The sequence below is a fragment of the Lagopus muta genome, chromosome 1 (genome assembly GCF_023343835.1).
Source record: "Lagopus muta isolate bLagMut1 chromosome 1, bLagMut1 primary, whole genome shotgun sequence".
In the NCBI taxonomy this organism is placed as follows: Eukaryota; Metazoa; Chordata; class Aves; order Galliformes; family Phasianidae; genus Lagopus; species Lagopus muta.
This window is the reverse complement of record NC_064433.1, coordinates 64093736-64114490: the sequence shown is the minus strand read 5'-3', so window position 1 is coordinate 64114490 and position 20755 is coordinate 64093736. Positions and strand designations below refer to the sequence as shown.

The window sequence follows — 20755 nt, the reverse complement described above, 5'->3', positions numbered from 1 at the left end:
CAGCTATCTGACAGTCTCTGCTAACCAAGTTTTTCACCCAGCTCCATTTTTTTGCAGCTAGTAGGAAAGCAACAAGCATCTGGGAACTAGAAGAGCAGCACTGCTGCCAGGGCATTTTGTTCATATGAGTGAATGTATAAATTGAGTTTCAGATTGCACATTGAAGCATGATACCATTTTTTGTAGAGCTAGGTAAGTAGCAAAATTCCTATCGATTTTAAGGGTCTAAAAAGAAGATGATGAGAAGACTCGGAGGTTTTCCTTCCTCTTGGGGTCGAATGAAATGACCAAATACTATGAGTCACTTAGGTAGAATTTCATACTGAATTTCTTTTAAAGTCAGTGAAGTTTCCACTAATATGGAAAAGTCTTCAGTCCTTTGGACCATTGTTTTACTGGAGCTAAAAGCACTTCAAAAATGGCTGAAAGGACATACAAAATTTATGGGCAGGATGTAGCCCCTGGTTTGCTTTTATTTCTTTTCTTTTTTCCAATTTTAAGTCCACTGTCCTGCTTTTACAAACTGGGCCCTGCTTTTTCTGTCTTCTTAAAAAGATGATTTTTTAAAACTCACTTCTACTTTGCTCGCAGCAGCTTCACTGACAGAGCATTCCTCATTTTACTGTCCTTTTGGGAAGTAGCTCTTTCTCTCAAGTCCCAGCTTCTTAGTTTCTCACTTAGTCTTTATAGCTTTCACATTCATCACTAGCTCTAAAGAAAGACACCAATGTACTCAAACAGAAGAGAGAATTGCCTCTTCCTCCCTTTCATTAATCCTTTGGGCTTCAGCTGCACTTTCTCAGCTGCTATTCTCACTGAGGTGAAATGTACAAATAAAAAGGCACAGGAATGAGAAGTTCAACACTTCCTTTAACAAAAAAAAGAAAAAAAAAAAAAAAAAAAATCACTTTAAAACTTCCTCTCAGATTTCATAACACTTTCTGAGGAACTGACTTCAAATAGTGTTAATTTTATTGCACAGCTCTGTGCTTTCCTGTAACAATCAAGCTGTTCTAAGTAAGTGTAGAGTTGTAGTGTCTTGTCATTTAAATGGCTTTTTTCCAAATACATCTGTGCAAGTTTAGCAAAATTCAGGTCTACTGGTTTCAAAGCCTCTTCTTCTTTGAGAAATCAAACAATAAGGAACTATATGATGCCTATTATGAAGTTTCATTAATTAATTACTTGTACCTACAGTATTTTAGTTTTAGTATTTTTAGCACTCTTCAACATGAAGTACAGTGGAACAACGATACTGAATGCTCATTGATGCTCAACTCACAGGCTTTGGGGCTGTGGTCACTGTAACTACTCCATGGAAAAAGGTGTAGGACTTACATAGGAAGTTTCTTGGGTACAAATATAGGATGCCTTGTCTCACCAGCCTGGGCCACATGCAGTCACTTGGGAAGACTTCACACTGCTCTGATCTCACACACCGTGGAGAGTGACTAGTTTAACTCACTAGTTCACTGCGTTAACTATTTTATGATACTGCTAGATTCAGTGTCTGAAAGTGCCCTCCGTGATTTCCTCATGCCATCACTTGGGAGTGCCCAAGATGCTGACCTGTCATCCTTCTTTCAGCCTCTCAACTCCCATCTCTTTTATTTGCATTTCTGGTGATAACGTGAGTCTTCAGGTGGACTTCAGCCTTTTGACTGTTGAGCAAGAGTACAGGATCCAAATCTTCCACTAGTGACATTGAAACACATTGATATCAAAATGGTTTGTCCTAGTTTATGGGAAGGGATTGCTAAATTTAACCCTTCATCTAACCAACACTGTAGAATATAATAACAAGAAAAAACAAATTTAGTAGTAAACTGCTAACATTTACCACCAGCACCAAAATATGTCTTTCTCCTGAAAGGCACATAAAACCACCTGACATCAGAGCACAGTTCACAGGTACTCATCACCCTGACACAGAAATGCAATCAAACAATACCTATGGGAAGAGTTGGCAGGAGTAAACAGCAGCATCTTCAGCAGACAAGATGCTAGCGAAGCTCCCACAGACTCAGATAAAGGGAGGTTCCTTCATTAACACATACCATCCAGGAGTGCAACTCTGCTAAAAAACCTACAAAGCCTTAAAAGTAATAGTGACACCACTCCTTGTCACAAGGAATGGTGATGCTCTGCACTTTGGAAGTGAATTAGACCAATGTTGAGAAAGAGTGGGAATTCAGGAGTTTTAACACTTCTTTCAACTGATTCTAATTTTTCAAATAACCTTCCCTGAATTCCCTAAAATCAATGGAGGAACAGAACCATAGTGCAGAGTCAAGATCTCCGTCTGTAAACATGAGTGTGATCTGCTAAAATTACAAGTGAACAACAGGTTTGTTCCTTGGTTACAGAGTTACATGAATTCATGAGATTGGACATAGATCCGAGATATGACCCTACAGTTCAGTTGCAAGGACACCAGACTTTTCAATATGACTAGCGCTAAATAGCAGAAGATTGAGAAACTTGAGATTATCATTTTCATAAACTATTTGCTGTCTCTCAGATCCAGTTTGTGGATGGCTCCATGTGAGTTCCCAGTAATTCTACCTTTGAGATCGTAATACTCTCTGCACAGAAATTATGGGAAAAATATTAGAATTATCGAAGTCTATAAAGCAACTAAAAATAAAAGCCCACAACTTTTAACAATATTTTTGCTAGCTCTATCATCAAATAACCACTGACCCTTTAGTACTGAAATTTCTATATATTTCCTACTGTTTCTTTTGAAAGAATACAGTGTCTTATCTCCCCTCAGATAATTCATTTTCCATTATTTTAACTTCACTCTCAAATTGTGAATGCAAATAGGATTACATTTAATTATATACAAACTGGAAAATGTTTTAATTTCTAATATAGGTAGTAAAAATCTTTGAACCACCATGTGTGTCACTGTTACCTAGAAAGAAACAGTGATGAGTTCAACCGGCTCATCTCATGGTTTCTCAAGCTTTTGAGGCAATATAGCTCAGCAACAGTTATATATGTAGAGTATGTATCAGAGGTATGAAAAATAAATCTATGCAGAACAAGCTTGATTTAATCTGCTGCTAGAAAGCTGAAAAACTCAGACTAGGTTCAAACAAAATAAGAAGGTATTGCACAGAGTCATAGAATTAAGGTTGGAAAAGACCACTAAGATTATCTTGTCCAACCATCAATCCATCACCACCATCACTACTAACCACGTCCCTCACATCTCCATCCTTCTTGAACACTTCCAGGGATGGTGACTCCACCACCTCCTGGGTCATACTGTCTTGACCTAAGAACCAAGATTTACAGCTATATTCATAGATCAACACCTACACACATAGCATAGTATATGCTTGGATTCCATGGAAAGTAAAATTTCAACTCTGGAGCTCAACTTTGCAATGTAGGCTCCAGTTCTGGAGGGGATCAAGTCAGAAGCTTCTCTGGATGTGAAATAGTACTAAGTCTTGGTAAACCAAATTGGCAGGAAAACAGCTTGCTACACATTACCATGGAACCTAATATGAGCACTAATTTGCAGCTTATCTCTCGCGATACTCCACACAGGGTGGGATGTAAGGAAACATCTTAACATAAAGAATTTCTTCCCTTCTTCAGGAATTTACCCATAAAAGCCAAAAATGAGGAAGGACTCAATTCACTCCTAATATATTAGACTGCATCCGATTATGCCAATTCGGAAAACTCAGGAACAGAATAAAATGTAATCACTGATATTCTATTTTATTGTACAGACAATAATTGGTGGTGCAGCTATTTCAAATAAAAGTCTACATTAAATGGACCGTCATAAAATGGTTCAATACATAATTACAATAGAACAAAACACATAGATCAACTCAGCATATTCGCTATTGCAATTTCTAATTAATCCATGGCTATTTCTAATTAACCCGTGACAAACTTTTATGCTAAGCTCAGAGGGGTAGCAAGCATGCACAGCCCCACCTGCTTTTCTTGGAAGTAGTGGGTGGTTGGCACCTTAGAAGTAGACCAAGAAGCTTAAAAAGAATAATGAGTCAATTATTATGGGAGGAGTTGTGATTTAGTCTGGTTTGTTTAGCAGTAGGGATCAGTATATTAGTTTAAGGACCAATATATTGGTTTAGCAAAAAGAATAGAGTGCTAGTTCTACAACTTTCCATTTCAACTTTGTTTGGTGTGTGAACAGCATTGTTTTCCTCAAAGATTCTGCTTCAGAAGTAGCACTGGAGTCATAATAGACTACTTTTATCTTTCGCATCCACCAGGTGCAAGGACGTTTTCCTCAGATTTCACATATATTGTTTTGGAAATTGCTCATTATGGCCTAACAAGCAATGGAAGTTTGCCAAATTGGAGAAAAACAACTAGAGGTCAGCCAAAAGTCTCTATGATGAATTTGATGATGGGAAAATGGGGATATAGTAAGTGATCATACCACCACCCTAGATGAAACAGCACATGCACAGAGGGATATTAGCATATATTAATGAGTTATTGGATAAGCACGAATATGTATGCCAGCATACTGCATATGTATGTTTTAACTGTTTAAAATGTAGAACCTGACCTCAGAAAGCTCGCTTGTTTTGTCAAGTCACCTGGTACGTATTGTGAGGAATAAAGAAATGCTGCTTTCTAACACTGCATTGGAGTTAGAGAGTTTTCCTCTCAGATTTTGGATGACAGTTGCAACACTGGAGATGGAATTATACATCTTGTATTTAAATGAATCCCTGAAATCATTCGTGACCTAGGAGGAAGTGATTTTACAAAATGTTATCAATGTGTGTTGTAAACATAATTCTTTTTTTAACAGTAGTTTTTCATAAGAAAGGGACTTCAGGACATAACTGTGAAAAGCAGATATGTCCCAACTGTCTTCTAACACATGGGAGACATCAGCAAAGCTCACAGCAAAATATGGCTTGTATTAAAAAAGCCCAGAATAAGTATCTATTAATAATAGATTCTCAGTATTCCAAACAGTACCTTGCAAAGATTTCAGAAATGTTTATAAGCCATTAATCTTTGGAACATGTGCTTCTTTAAGGGATGTAAGGAACATTTTATCACAAATATATTGCTTTGCAACTAGACTTCCAGGTGCTTTAATACAGCTGTATAAAAAAAGCTGTTATCCACAATTTACAAGTGAGGGAACTGAGATGAAAGATGCTTGGCTCAAAGTCTCACATCAGATCAGTGACAGGGCTTGAAACTTGGTTTATATCTCTTAATTTTCAGAGATGGCTTCATGAAAAAACAGGACAGGTTCCCGAAAATGAATTTAGAAAGCTCAGTGTCCATTAACATAAGTAATTAATTGAAAAATGGCTACATCCAAGTTTCACAAAGTTGCCTTGAATGCTTTTCTTACAGCAGGTGTGTTCAAGGAAAATTCCATAGTATCTATAATAAACAGAGAATGAAGAAAAAAGAAATACTGTGATATCTCGTGGGAACATTAGAAAACAAGAAAACAAAATGCAGCAGCTGAGACAGATCAACAGCCTACTATGTTCAGGATTGAAGCTATACTTTCTGATAGCTTCAGAGTAGAATGGGAGTCATGGCAGCCTTTTTTATCTCCATATGCTATGGGATTTGCTTCATAATTTGCCTTTGCTGGAGGAAAACCTATCTTTGTGAGTGTTTAACCCAGGCTGGAGACCCCGAATTTTAATATGAAGAGTTCTATGCTGTTTAATTAAGTTTGTCTGAAGGAGAATTTGCACCAAATTTTCATTTTATTGTTTTAGTTCAGGTAAACTATATCTTTACTAATTACTTTACTTTATAATTTATATTATATACTTTTTAATACTTTACTTGAGTACCATGCTACATACATATCCAAGAGATCAAATCAGTGCCGTTTGGAACAATATGCTGGTAATATCAAGATGAAAACAGTTCCCATTACTGCTGGCTAGGCCATGACTTCAGTTTTTCACTTTGTTTTCATTATCTGTGGCTGTGGCCTATTTTGTTTAAGTCATAGATTTGTTTTAGAAGACAAATCTTATTTAACGGATGCTTTATTTGGGAATTCTATCTATACCTGTTGACAGAAGCAGTAGACACGGATGGTTGCAGATTATTAAATCTGTAGATTATTTTACTGAATTATTTGCAGCAGTCACCAGGGCCATTTTCCCAGACAATCAAAATGAAGTTGTTTCAGGAGAAATCTGTCTCTGATTCTTTCGTATTTGCTAATGTCAAGTTTATAGAGATCATTATTTAAGAGAAAGGGACGGTGTATAGAGGTGGAAGAAGAAACCAAGTACAACAAAAAAATTGTTTTTGCAATACGTGATTCATTGTGTTTTGGGGAAAAAAAAAAAAATCACAGAAAATCAGATTAAGTTTAAAAAAAGAAAGCCTGGCCTTCTTTCTACCTTCTTTTAATGAAATACAAGGAGGCCAGCAGTAAATCACAGGAAACTCAATCAGAGCATATCTAGGAATTTCAGTTATGCTACCTGGTTTGTTGTGAACAGGCTGGTAACAGTCTGCTAATAAGATTGCATAATACTTTCAATTTATATGAGTTTGTTTGAAGTCCAAGAAAGCTGTAATGCAGCGAAGCCTCTGGTACTTATATTACCCATGTTGAGTGTATGCCTTAGGCTGATTTCATGTGGAAATTTTCAGCCAAAATGGTTTGGTCAATCCTAAGCACAAAGTCAGGGAAATATCTGTTGTTACTTGAGCCCTATCTCCTCCTGTTCTGTTAAAAGAATTAAGTTCTCGTTCCTCAGATCATTTAAATACTTCAAAGCATCAATCAAATTTTGAATAATTGAACTTAACTTGGTGGTCTGATGCCAGAAGGCACAACATTTCATCCCCTTGAACCACGGTCCAACTCAAACATGTTACAATCACTTGAAAAACCACATTGCACACGTGGTATTCAGTGGAATTTTCTTCCATTAGGTAGTGAAAATACCCCAGAGATGTCAGTATTGAACATGTGACCAGTATTACCAGTTAGCGAAGGGCAGGCATCTGCATGTCCTCTATGCTCTTTGTTCCCCCACCTTCCAGCTCTGCAAGCAATCTTACCAAATGCAACACAGGGAAGAGAGTTTGATGCAGATAACTAGAGGATTAGACAAGGACAGACAAAGGAGAGAAAAGACAGTGGGACTAGCTGGGGAGACCATGAAGGAGAAAGAATTCCTGGTGTTTCAATTATCCCTCCGTTTTGCTTTATTTGTCAGACAGAGTGCCACAGAATGAGCAGAATATAACTTGCTTCCGAAACACTGAACTGTTTGTGCTGTGGAAACAGTCTCTGCTTAATGAAATGAAATACTGCTGAGTTTTGGATGGGCAAAAAATGCAGTTGTTGGGTGCTAGAAGAAAAGGTGGAGGGGAGATGTGTCAGCTTGGATTTGAAAATAAGAATCCCTGGAGCTTATGAAAATATTCATAAATTTGGAGCATTGTTTCTTGGTTTGGTATTAAAATTAAGAGTTATAGAGGAAGGAAAAGCAAAATCTTGCAACAGATGAAAGCTGACCAGATAACTGAATTTTGATTCTGCCTCTGTGAAAGACTGAGTAAACATTAAAAATATATGATTTTAGCAGTAGCTATTAATACTGTGCCTTGATTTTACAAATGCTGAACTTACAATTCCACAGAAATCCTGGTTGTAACTTATGTTGGGAAAGTATTGGCTTCCCATATTAGGCATTAAAAAATATTGTGTAGTTTCAAATTGATTCTGACTGGACTTCATTTTTTTGTTAAATAAAAAGGTAATAATATCGACCCCTTACATCACAGGCCTGCGGTGAAAATAAAAGAAAGCCTAAGCATCACTGAAACAGTCATTGCTGGGCACTACCAAAAAGCAAGAATAAAAATAAATTCTCTCTTCAGACAATGTTTTACTAGTGGTGGTTAACACAGAATTACTAAACAAGCACTATCCATCTTGTACACCAAATGAAGCAGGGATCCTGTCAATATAGGAACATTGTTAAAAATAGTTTTCTAATATATACAGCAAAGATGCTGAATTAAAACTGTAGACAGGAGCATACAGTCAGGGAATTGCTTTATGAAGGCTCATTTTCAGGATTAATAAAGTGTTTTTTTAAAACCTCAGTCACCACTACTATTTTGAAAGCTACAATGAAGGAATGGGCAATTTCTACACACATACATATAGCCTCTTTCACTTGACTTAGCTGTTCTTTTAATTGACTATGCAGAACTAAAGCTAGGTCACACAATAATAACAGGCACAGACTTGCAGAGAATGCATATTCCCAATTGTACACAACCTACTTACATTTATTATAGATGACTCCAAAATATCTGAGTCTACACTGATACTTTTAACGAGGTCCACAGTCAGCTCCTCCCATTTTAGTAGTGCACAGCATACAGCAGTAAAGCTCTTAACTTGTATAGTTTTGGTAATAAAATTCTTAAAGTAATTACCGGTATTTTAAGATGAGCCTTTCTGCTTGTTTTGAAGCTCATTTTTTAGACAGGGAAGGCACAACTGACTGAAGGATGTTTGCATCTTCCCCCAAAGGATGTTCAGTTTCATCACAAAAACACTTCTGGAGCACAGAGTGTTCACAGGAATTGCTTCACCTGTGTTGTGAATGTATCCACCTCAGGATCTTACAAAAGCAGCTGTGTAATGTTTCATACAAATTTTAGAGAGAGAAATTAGGCTTGAATAAAAGGAAATGACTGTGCTTAACTGCAGGCTATTGGAAAGACAGAACAGAATTAGCCAATGCACATTTTTTTTCCCCTGTACCCTAAAATTGTTACACCTAAACTACCACAAAAAGAAAATGCAATAAGGTACTTACATTTCCAGAAACAGATCAGACTTTAGGCTTTTCTATTGCCTTAAATGCTGTAATTCCATCAAGAAAGTTTTACAAGGCACAAATTCAGTATAACCTTCAGAACAGGCTCTGTTACAAATGCAAGAAGGAAATAACTTGTATTTTTGCTTTGACAGATTTGTTATATCTAATCCAAGAAAGTGAGTAATAGAATACATTCTCTACTACTAGAGAAAGCCAGAATTTTAACCAGGTCCTTAACCAGACACAAATGAATCCAGTTTTCATTGTTCATCTCTCTCTGAACTAGACATGTAGATGGTTTCTGAATTCTTATTTTAAAAGCAAACCTCCACTACGAAAAAATCCTCCACAAAACAGAAGAATTAATGCAAACTGATACAAAAATAATAACAATTAAAAAAAATCTGATGATACTCTCTTCTTACAGTGAAAACAACAGCTTCTCTCAACCTAAATAAAAACCTCAAAAGTCAAAAGACATTCATAACCTAAAGACAGAGCTCAAACTGTTCAGCATGTAGTCAGCACATAAAGAAAGTCAGGTTTACAGCTGCTGAGCTTACCAAGGGAGCCCGCCAGCTTCTGCAAGAGTATTTTGGCATTGTGCTGTTCGTAATTCGATAGCACTTGCATAAAACTCAGCTACTTACTCTATCTGCACAATAGAAAGTGACACATCTGCTCGATTTATTCATGCAGGCTCATTTTCTTCCAGCCTTATACATGAAGAATGTAGTTTTACAAAAAGGGAAGAAAGGCAAAATATCAGCCCTCAGTCTTTGTGGCAGATAAGAGCAACAGCAGAAGGAATTTGTTTATAAGTTTTTAAAACCTCTGGATTTCAAATGCTTTTCAGCTTTTGGACACTGAAATACTCACAGAAGACTTTCATTCATGTCTGAGTTTAAGAAAAAAGAAAAAAAGGGCTGGAGTATGCCACACCTGGTGGAAGACAAAACCTTGGATTTTTCTGTTTGTTCTTCAGCACAAAACAAATTGGTCTAAAGTAACAAGTAACTTCTAAGATGCTACTCTCTGTTCGATCAGAGCTGAATGCAGTAGGCTTGCATATGGCTATATCAAATTAAATAAAGGACTAATCTGTTTCAAAATATATCTTCCAGCTCAAGACAGAGCAAGACGTCTCAGAGAATGCTGTGTAAAAGGTGATGCCTAGACTACAGTAAAGGCTTCAACACTGTCTTCTGTGTATTCTCCTGGAAAGGCTGCAGCCCATGTCTTGGACAGGTACACTCTTTGCTGGGTGAAGAATTGGCTGGATAGCTGGGCCCAGAGAGTGGTAGCGAATGGAGTTAAATCCTGCTGATGACCAGTCATGAGTAGTGTTCCCCAGGGGTTGGTACTGGGGCTGGCCCTATTCAGTATCTTTATTGATGACCTGGATGAGGGCATTGAGTATACCCTCAGCAAGTTGGCAGATTAAACCAAGTTGGCAGAAAGTGTTGATCTGCCTGAGAGTAGAAAGGCCCTACAGAGGGATCTGGACAGGCTGAATAGCTGTGCTGAGGCTAACAGGATGAAGTTTGACAAGACCAAAAGTGCTGGGTTCTGCACTTCGGCCACAACAACCCCAGGCAATGCTACAGGCTTGGGGCAGAGTGGCTGGAAGACTGTGTAAAGGAAATGGGGGATATTGCTCAATGTTCAGCTGAACACAAACCAGCTGTGAGCCCAGGTGGCCAAGAAGGCCAATGGTATCCTGGTTTGTAACAGAAATAGTGCTGCCAGCAGTAGCAGGGAACAGATCATCCCTCTGTAATTAGCACTGCCCTTCTTTTGGGCCCCTCTCTGCAAGAAGGGCATTGAGGCCCCAGAGCATGAGGCAACAGAGCTGGTGAGGGGTCTGGAACACAGGCCTTATAAATAGTGACTGAGGGAGCTAGGATAATATTCAGTCTGGAGAAGGAGGTTCAGGGGTGACTTCATCACTCTGTATAGCTACTTGAACAGAGGTTGTGATGAGGTGAGCATTGGCCACTTCTCCAGTGTAATAGGACTAGAGGAAATGACCTCAAGTTGCACCAGGAAAGATTCAGATTGAATGTTAGGAAACAATTCTACAAGACTGTAGTCAGGTACCAGAACAAGCTGCCCAGGGAAGTGGTGGAGTCACCATCCCTGGAGGTGTTCAAGAAATGTTTCGCTGTTGTACTGAGGGACATGGTTTAGTGGGAAATACCAGATTTCTGATGCTTTCTGTTTACACATTGTTTCAGTTCTCGCATATAAATGTAACTGATCAAATTCCAAGCATAGTAAGAAAGAAAATTATATTATATTCATTATGCCACTGATTGATTGAAATTTATCCAGTATCTATTTATTAAGTATTTGAAAAACAAATAGAAAATAACTACGATATAGAAAAAGATTGTGAAAAAGGCAATTTTTGAATATTTGAAATTACCTAGTCAACTCAACAGAATTTTGAACTGATCCTGATGTTTTTTGCACCATCATCATCTGTGGTGTATCTTCCATATGGAAGAGACTTGAAAAGAAAACAATGTCTTGGAGTTTGGTTTCAAGAAAAAAAAGTATATATATATTTTATAAACCTTATGCCATTTATATATTTTATAGGAAGATAACACTGCTTCAGATACATCAGGGTATTATATTATTCTTTGTTAAAGAAATAATATTATCAAACTCATTTCAAGAGATGGTTCCTTTCTAAGCTATAGTTTGTTTGTTTTTTTAATAATAGATCTATCCACAAAAATAAAATTCACAAGGCTAAAGCTTTAGCCCCGAAACCTAACACCGGATGATTTTGCACATGAAAGTAGTTGTTCTGATCTCATCTGAACACTCTCAACAAACTTCAGAGGAAAAAGTCTGGTGGAGTCAGCCCTGAACTTATTCAAGCTCACAAGTCTATTCAAGATCAATGCATTGTTTTGCAATCTGGGAAATGTCAGGAGTTGACCTGTTATATAAACTTCAGAGGAACTTCAATATTACTTTGTTTATGCAATTAGTCTAGTAAAGTATAGAAACTAATTTTTCTGCAGGAATGATTTCCATTCTGTAGTCCCAGATGTTTTCCTGGATGTAATTTTAACATTGTGTATTGTATTTGATGCCTCTGATTAAATTTGTAATGCATTTAAAATATCAGTTTGTTCAATCAAGGGTAAAGAGACAAGTGAAAATGAAGTGAGTCATGCAATGGGAATTAAATCTAACACTACTTTTTCACCTATATTTTTAAGGATGGATTTCATTTACAACTTAAGTGAATCTGTGCTTCTGTCACACACCGCCATCAATGTGAACAGCCTAGAAAACACATACTGTACATTCATCAAATATAGATTTGGATTGCAGAAATTTTATGGTGCATATATACACACATATACATATATACACACACACACACACACACTCTAAACAAATGTTAAATTTTGTAGTTAGGCCATAAGAATTCTTTCCTTTGAAAAGTACATAAATGCACACAATTAGCACTTTATTTCAACAGTTTTATAGAAACACCATAATTAAAATTTGCAAAGTTCCTTTATAAATATAATTAATTCTGCAGTAGGCTAAACAAGGTTTGTCAGAAGTCACTGTTTCCAAAGCACCTTCATACCAATACTCTTAAGTGAAGTTTAAATGAGGAAAATCCTTTTCTGAATTCAGAGATGAGAAAAAAAGTGAGTCAGACCTTAACTCTCTGCAAACTAACAGCAACAGAGCAAAGCTGATGACAGTGAAAGAGAGATGAAGTACACAAGCTAAAGGTGTAATTCAGTATAGATAAGGAAAACAAGATCAAATGGCATGGACAAGAACAGTAAGTTTCCCCACTGCTGTTCTATGGTCTGCTTCTACTTCTCTTTTTCCACCAATGTTTCTAATTCAATTAAAAGAAGTTCCCATGCTTCCTTTTGTTTCTTGCCCTACATACACAAGGAACATTAAGGACAATGGCAAAACAAAACCTGCCTAAGCCAGAATCTCAGCCTGTGATGCCATGACAGCCCAAAACAGGAGATGTACTCAAAATTCAGCTTAGCGATATGAACTTGTATGAGTGTTAGATGGCATCATGGTGTTCTGGCCTTGCATTTGGCATGCATGTCACTGGAGTTACTCAATTCCTTTATGCTAATATATCAGCAATAGAGGAGAAGCCACCGTTTCACTAAAACTCAAATGCATTCTGTGAAGCCTCAGGTCTCTAATGTGAGAAAGTCTAGAGCACTGTGTGTCCTCACTGGCCGCACAGGGACAGCCCTGAGGCTTCTTGGGACTGGGCTTTTCCTCCAAGACTGCTAAGGCTGAGGTGGTGGAGTTTGCGGTCAGACCATCTGGCCACAGGAATGACATCAACCGCCTCCTTCCCATGGGCAGTCAGGAATCGGGAATTTTGCTCCAAGGTGAGAAGAGGGGAGAATATGGAATGACAATGAAGAACCAGCAGGTTTAACAACTTAAATGAACACTAACATATAAAAGCTGTCCAAAGTGCCAGCTCCTCTCAGATTTATTTACACATGCTATCTTCATCACCGGTTTTATGATGCTGCTTACAAGATTAATTAATGAAAGGAACAATGCTAAGTCACTGAAAATGCAACATATTTTATGTGCCTTTCTAGGGTGATGGAACTAAGTTAAATATATAATCACATCTGTGATCCCTTTAGGAGCAGCCATTTTGATAATGCCAGGAAGTGATTTTATTGATATCCATTTTTTAGTGATTCTGGATTGCAAAATTCACTGTGTGTGGTTGTGTTCATTTGAATAGTATACTAAGTAAAAATATTAAATGTTTTCCAGACTTACAACACTTGTGTATTTGAGTTATGTTGAACCATGCATACCTATCCTGTGATAATGGGTGTTACATAGAAGCAGCACTGGGCAGAGAGGTGAGAATTCCAAAATAATTATGCTGACAATATTTTTCTGTTTTCTCTTGTTACTACTGTGATTGTTTTTACTTGATCACAGACTTCTTCTCAACCCAAGAAATTCTGTCTTAATAATTTCACAAGCATGTAAGCATGTGTTTACAAACTCAGAGTCTATTGTCTTGGGCAAGAGATTATGTGGACTGTATATGTTAGGTCTTTCCTCTCTCTTTTTTTTTTTTTTTTTTTAAATGTCTTTATGCAAAAACCTGTTATGAAAAAGTGCAGGGAAAACAGCACAAATAGTTGTATTGACTAAAGTACACTGGAAATAGAAGACCTCTTTCCCTAGCAGATTTATTTCCAGAACACATACCATCACTACAAGATTTATGAGTAATTTCAGTAGCTACTATCCCTTTCTTTAAAAAAAAGCATGTTTAAGTGACTATTTTAAATATAGTATATGTCATTATGCTAATTAATTTGCTTCCCCACCTCACCTTTGGAGTTCTAAAAGCAGAAAACCAGAGGGGTCCATTAACAGCACAGCCCCAACTGCTATGAGATGCATATGCTGCCCCTTCTTCTCTCTTAACCCTATGCTAGTAGATATCACACACAACAGAAGTCAGAAAACTTTTATTAGCCCTCAAGCTAACTTTTCCATCTATGCATTTTTTGCATAACTTCTGATCTCTTTCCCCCTCTTTCCCCCACTGTTAACTAGTTTTCAGGATTTGCTGTGATATGCATGACATTTGTTTTGACTGAAGGTTTCACATTTGGTTCCCCCCCCCCACCCCCCCAAGGAGGATCCATTACTCTCAGTCATAACTTAGAAATCTCAAAAAGAAGGATGCACACCAGAATGACTTGGAAACACGGAAGAAATAAAAAGGAAACAACTCACTATTTGAACAGGAAGGGAGGAAAGTCAGGCTTCAACTTGAGAAATTTCTTAATACACGGGCAAGTAACATTTCTTTTACTCATCAGAAGAGACACAGCTGCTCTTACCATGAGCAAACTTTTTGCAGAGGAAGATGCTGTTTTCAACTGGATAAAAACCTTTCCTCCAGAACTACTGGAAATTGGAGAAGTGAAGATATTTCTGTGCTACACATACGAATTGCATGTGTACAAGTCTAGACCTGAATGTTCAAATAGTTTATGAAACTTCTAGATAACTTCTGTTTATGAATTTGGACTTAGATGGGCAAAATTACACATTTTATTTGGTTACTAATAATTTTTACTTATGCTTATATGAAGTTCAGGAAGCATTAGAAACTGTGATTGCTGTCAGCAAATCTGCAGGTTTTTTTCCTTTGACTAATATATTTTCATTTTTCACCCAGATATAACTACTTTAACTGCTTCTAGGTTAGAGGAATCGCCTTCATGGTCTGTCCTCAAAAGAGCCTGAGAAACACTCAAACTTGTAAGATGGCAGCAAAGGATAGTATTGATTACAACCTAACAAGTGCAAATGACATTTGTTTATTCCTTTTCTTTCCAAAACACTTGAAGCAGAAATCCTCACTCAAGGAGAAAGACATGCTCCCTGTTTCCTCACTGCAGGTAATATTCAAGGGAGTCTGTGGAAGCAGCACCTCAACCATTTTTACTTCTAGACTGAGCCCCACGCTTTAAGCTTGGCTCCTACAGTGACCACAAAGGCAGTGTGACATGTCTTCAGCTTTTGCTGGCAGCACTGGATGTCACAGGGCATTCATTCCTCGAAGCCTTGAGTTCCAGCACAGTCTTCAAGGCTTCCTTGCTGGGAAGAGCATAGAGGCCAGCCTCAGGCCATCTTTACACCACCGGTCTTTGAGGAAAACACTTCTTTCATTTTTGTCTCTTGAAAGTCAGAACTTTTATGTTAAGAAGTTTTTCACGTCCCCATATTTATGCATCCCTTCAGGCAAATCTTTTTCTACTAAGTTTGGAAAAATGCGCTCTGGAAAATTAGCAATAGAACCAGCAGAGCCCAGTGGCCTTTCGTTTCCTAGCTAGACGCCAAAGACATTCTGCTGATATAAACAGTAAAACCTCAGGGTCATGACTCCCTTCCCTGTCCTAAAATAAGTTTTCAGAAGCCAGCCTTGTGCATGAATCTTTTGTGATAAAGCAAGAAGTAGTTAAGAAACTTCCTGCAAACAGCTCAACTGAAAACACTGAAACTACCTTGAGGGAAGCTCTCTTCGCTTGTTAATAATAGATTAAAATGGAGAGCAGGGGAGACACTAAAAGGAGCTCTGACTTATGTCTGCGGCCCTTAAAGGAAACTCAGACTCCTCAAAAAATACGGGCTTCTGCGAAAGAGTTCACCTATTTTCTCCTCAGAACTTTGTGACAACTAAAGAAAATTAAGAACAGGCTTGTCAAAATAAAGCAGGGAAAAGAGTGATACTTCTTATATTACTAAGCTAATATTTAACAGGTATTTAACAGTAAAATCACAACTTCAGATGCCTTGGATCTGCTTAGCGGAGAGCTAAGCAATAATTTCTCAAACTTTTCTTGAAGCAGTTAGTTTAACTGCTGATTTTAATTACCTCTGGCCCACAGCAGCTTCTTCCTTGTGTTGAGGGATGTATAAACATAGCTTCGTGTCTGATTTGAAAGATTCCAGGCAACCTGAAGTTTAAAAAGGCCTTCTGGAATATGTTGAACTGGATCTCCCCCCCTAGATCGATGTCCATTGACACCCACCCTATACTGTAGATGGCTAGAAGGAGACTAGGTTCAAGAGGAGGATCAGGAGTTAATTTGAACAGAAATATTTATCAGTGTAAAAGATTGTACAGCCAAGAGATGATTTTCAAATATCTAGATGTAAAGCATATAAGTTTACATTCTTCTCCTTAAGGAAAGAACCCATTTAACAATGCTCAGCAAATTTAGAGAAAACTAATTATACTCTGTTCCTGATAGCACTGGAGATTTTAGCAGAGTTTAATATAAAATGTACCAAGCAGGTGGTTTTTATTAAGACTGCTGATGTCATGTGTTACTTGGAAGTCACACAAAGCATCCAGGGAACATTGTGAAATGAAGTTAACGCGAGGGTCACAAACTCTGCAGCTTCTGTAAGATGAGCTCAAAGCATGCCATAGAAGTTTCTTGCTTTCCTTCAGAGTCTCTCCTTCACAGTCCTAATCAGTTTTGCTACAAATCCTCCTTCGTCACTCCCAGCCGTTCTGTCTTTCACATCACTGTCTCTTCCACTGCTTCAGTGAAGATAAAGAATTTCTCCCCATTTCCTTGCATTGTCCCATTCTAAAGAAGCGAGTCCCGTCCCCCCCCCACCCACTGGCACAGCAGGGTTCAAGTGTACCTTACAGAACCTCCTCTTGCTGCAGACCTCTGACATGCTCCACACATTACAGCTTCCTTACTGCCTTGAACTTGTCCCAACATTACTTCCTGCCTGGAAGCTGAATACCCAAACTATTCTGTTTCAGAAGGACAAGAAGCTACCTTTTGCACTGCCCATTTTTACTCTATAACATCAATCTCTTCTCTTGGGTCTGTACATTCCTATCCACTCCTCGTTTCACTGCTGGCATTTGAGTTGTTGGCTCTCATTTTTAGGAAGGACATTCTAACTCTCACCAGACTATCTACTTGCTTAGCAGCATCCCCCATTTTCTCCACCATCTGTCATCATTGACACTTTCCTAGAAGCTAGTTTAAAACATTATTCTGATTAACTGCTACAAGAAGCAGCACTTCTATTCTGTTACGCTGGGGCCATTAACCAAGTCTTTGATTTAATGAGACCAGAATTGTGTCTGTATTTGAGAAAGAGCAGAAGCTCCATGTGTGTCCCATTTTCTATTACTGCTTTTCTGCAAAATCAATGAGGTTCTGGCTATCAAAGACTTTCCCTTAAAGTTCTGAAAGCAAGCAGGTTTGATATTTGGGAGTTACTGTTTTACAGAAGTACAGAGAAATGCCATTGAGATGAGCCTGTGGCCTCTTGAGTTAAGCCAAAAGCCAGAATAGATGTCCTCCTGAAATAATTCCACTCCAGTTGCAAAGTAAAATAGGACCCCACTCCAAAACACAAACAGTGAAGTTTCTGAAAGTGCATTTACATAAGACTTTAAGAAAAAACGTTGACCTCCATTTCATGATCAAAGCTGACAGTTAAACCCCATTGACATAAGGGTTTTCAGCATGCAACTGATTTCATGGAGATCCAGTTGTAGGTCTTCATACTTAATAGGCTTTGTATGTACATTTCTGTGTAAGTCAGAGTCAGATCCAGTCATCTACAAAGCCTGGGTGTAATAGTTACATTTAGGGATCTTTATCATCTCATTTCCTAGGTGGAGACCAATGGAAAACTTTAAATCAGACACAGTTCTTGACTCAGAAGTTCAAGGGTTTCCATCTTAGATCATATCTGCTCTCTCATCTTAATTAACAGCAAAAAGTTTATTACTATTTTTTAAATAACAGAAAAGGAAATTCTGGCATCATTTAGAATTGTGTTTTTGAAGTAGGAAACAGAAATAATAAAAAAAGAAATAAAAAAGGGAGAAAAAAAAAAAGCAAAAAAAAAAAAAAAGCACCCAAGCTAGAGCTGTGTGCTTCAAAAACTCTGTTCCAGTCAGACTTTTCCAACCAGCACTTTGTAATGTGAAGACCTTATGTGGAAAGTGGCAGTGCTGCTCTTTGAAAAGCGAAGCCAACCCATGGGATCCTGCATACTGTACTACTAAAATCACAGGCACCTATTCTTATACTTTCTGATAGATAAATTTACTATGCCTAGTAATGCAGAAGAAATAGCTGCATAGCTGAGTGTTAAGCAGAGTTCCAGTTTTAAAGCTGTGCTCCAAAAAAGTACTTGAAAGCATAGTATCACTAGTGCATTTTCATTCACCGTTACCAGTTTCTGTTCACCAGGTTTAAGAGAATAGAAACACACATTTATTCTGATATATGGGCACATTTGATATTCCCTTAAACCCTCAGCAACAAATATCCCCCTCAAATATTGCTGACAGAGTCTTGAGTGAAAAAACACGAGAAGGAATTTTCCGAAGTTCACAGATGCTCTCATAGGCTCCCTTACATCAAAGAAATTCCAGCTTTAGTATTTCTATCCTAAACTGGTATGCAGAAGGTTAGGCAACTGTCAAATTACATGGGAGCTTTCAGAATAAAATCAACATCTCAGAGACAACCAAAAATCTAAAGTTAGCAAATGTAATGGCATAAAGATCAGGAAAGACTTCAGCTAATAGCTATCCATCTGCTTCCAAATATATTTAAGATATCATCCCAATAAAATAAAAAGCCTGGAATAGCTAGATTCTCAGAGAGAGATATGATTTAGGAGTAGGGATCTGGCAGCCAAAAGTAAAGACCTCGTATCAACTACAGCCAAATTCAAACAAAATAAAGATGTCCTGGCTACTGTTCAATCATTGTCACACAAAGAGAGCTGCAAAAGTTGAATTCCCAAGCTACAGAACTCCCAAGCGTGCCGGAAAACGCTCCTGATCAGAGAAGCAAAAATGAATTTTGCTCTAATTTTCAGTGCCCGCAAGAGACTAGAATGTAAACAACTGTGAGAAAGAAAGTTAGATATATTTCATGTATGAGTACATTCATCAACTATTTACTGTTCATTAGCATTCTGACCAGCTTTTTGGACATCCTAGCACATAAATGCAAGGGAAGACAAAATGAACCTTCTTCAAAGAACCTGATTATAGCACATATCTTGATTTATAAAAAAAATAATAATTAAAAAAACCTTCTTGAAAATATATCTTGAAGATACAGATATGAAAGATGTACACATAAAAAAGCTTCAAGCCAGCTACTTTATTCCAGTCCTGAAAGAGAAATCATTAGCACTCTTGGGCTAAAAGATAACACAAATAGCTCTACTAATACCACCAGGATTTTAAGAAGATATATTAAAAGATCAAACTCACCATCTGTGTGGCACCTGGACTGTCATCCAGACTATCTGAGCTTAGAAGTCCAAGTAACTCAACTGAAACTTGCTCATGAGCTTAAACAGTAATATCTGACTTTAATGTAAATCTCCCACAATCATTTCATGAGCAGCAGCTGTACCTGTGGCTCCCGGGAAGGAGAAGGGAGAGAAAAAAAAAAACAAAAAAAAAGAAAAAAAAGGAAAAAAAAAAAAGGAAAAAAAAAGTTGTTGCCCAAGAGAAGAATGAAGAAACAGCCATTGATTGATATAATAAGTTTTTCCTTTTCTGTTGATATCAGACAGTGAGCACCTGTGGACCCACAGCTTAAAGCTCTTGCTTGAATCAGATCACAATTTAGTTGCAGCCATCTTAGTCAATCTTGTACTAAGCACTGCTGAGTACTCAAAATTAACTTTAAAAAAATATCCAAATGACTTCTGGTATCTTTCTGAAAAGAATAAGGCATTAAAGAATTGTAAGTGAAGAAGTGAAAGAGAAGGCAAAATCACTTTGCCCCAGAAAACACATCAAATAATAAGTATCTTATTTTCATCTCTTCTAATCAATGTAATTCCTTTCCATATAGCACTTCTCAGCCCAAACAGCTGGAATAATCAGCTGGCCCGATTTCTTCATCTGTTACAATTAAATGCTGAAGTTACATCTGCATTAAAAAAAATTAGCTGCTCCTTAGATTTGTGAAAGAAATGCTAACATTTATAATCATTTCATATATTTCATTATAATTTCTTGCTGTCTGAAATTTCTTGATTTATAATATCTCTATTTAAAGATGCTTAACTTTCAAGCAGAACAGGCTTCTTAGTTGTCTATGTGTATTATATTTCTGTTTGCATATTTTATCTCTCATATATTTATATTATTTATATTCTGATGAACACTGCATAGAGATTATAAAGTACTCTCATGATGCAGCTTGCAACTGGGCTTTAGCCACATGCTTTGATGAAAAGTGTAAGAGAGTTGCTGGAAATGAGTTACTGTCTTCAGTAGGTTCCTATTTGGGTTTCACAAATATAAC

At 37.5% G+C, this 20755-nt stretch overlaps 1 long non-coding RNA gene across 3 annotated transcripts in view; it reads right to left on the bottom strand.

The window, feature by feature from the left end:
* Window positions 1-19766, bottom strand: part of LOC125687971 (uncharacterized) — a 58007-nt gene extending 38241 nt beyond the window's left edge. For 2 of the 3 annotated variants that reach the window (XR_007374537.1, XR_007374536.1), the window contains exons 1-2: window positions 9506-9566; window positions 8853-8960 (exon numbers count right to left, since the gene is read on the bottom strand). This is a non-coding gene — a long non-coding RNA (uncharacterized LOC125687971). Of the gene's footprint in view, window positions 1-8852; window positions 8961-9505; window positions 9567-19707 lie in introns of those variants that run through there. The other variant, XR_007374538.1, reaches the window with a different exon arrangement.
* Window positions 19767-20755: the final 989 nt, after the last annotated feature.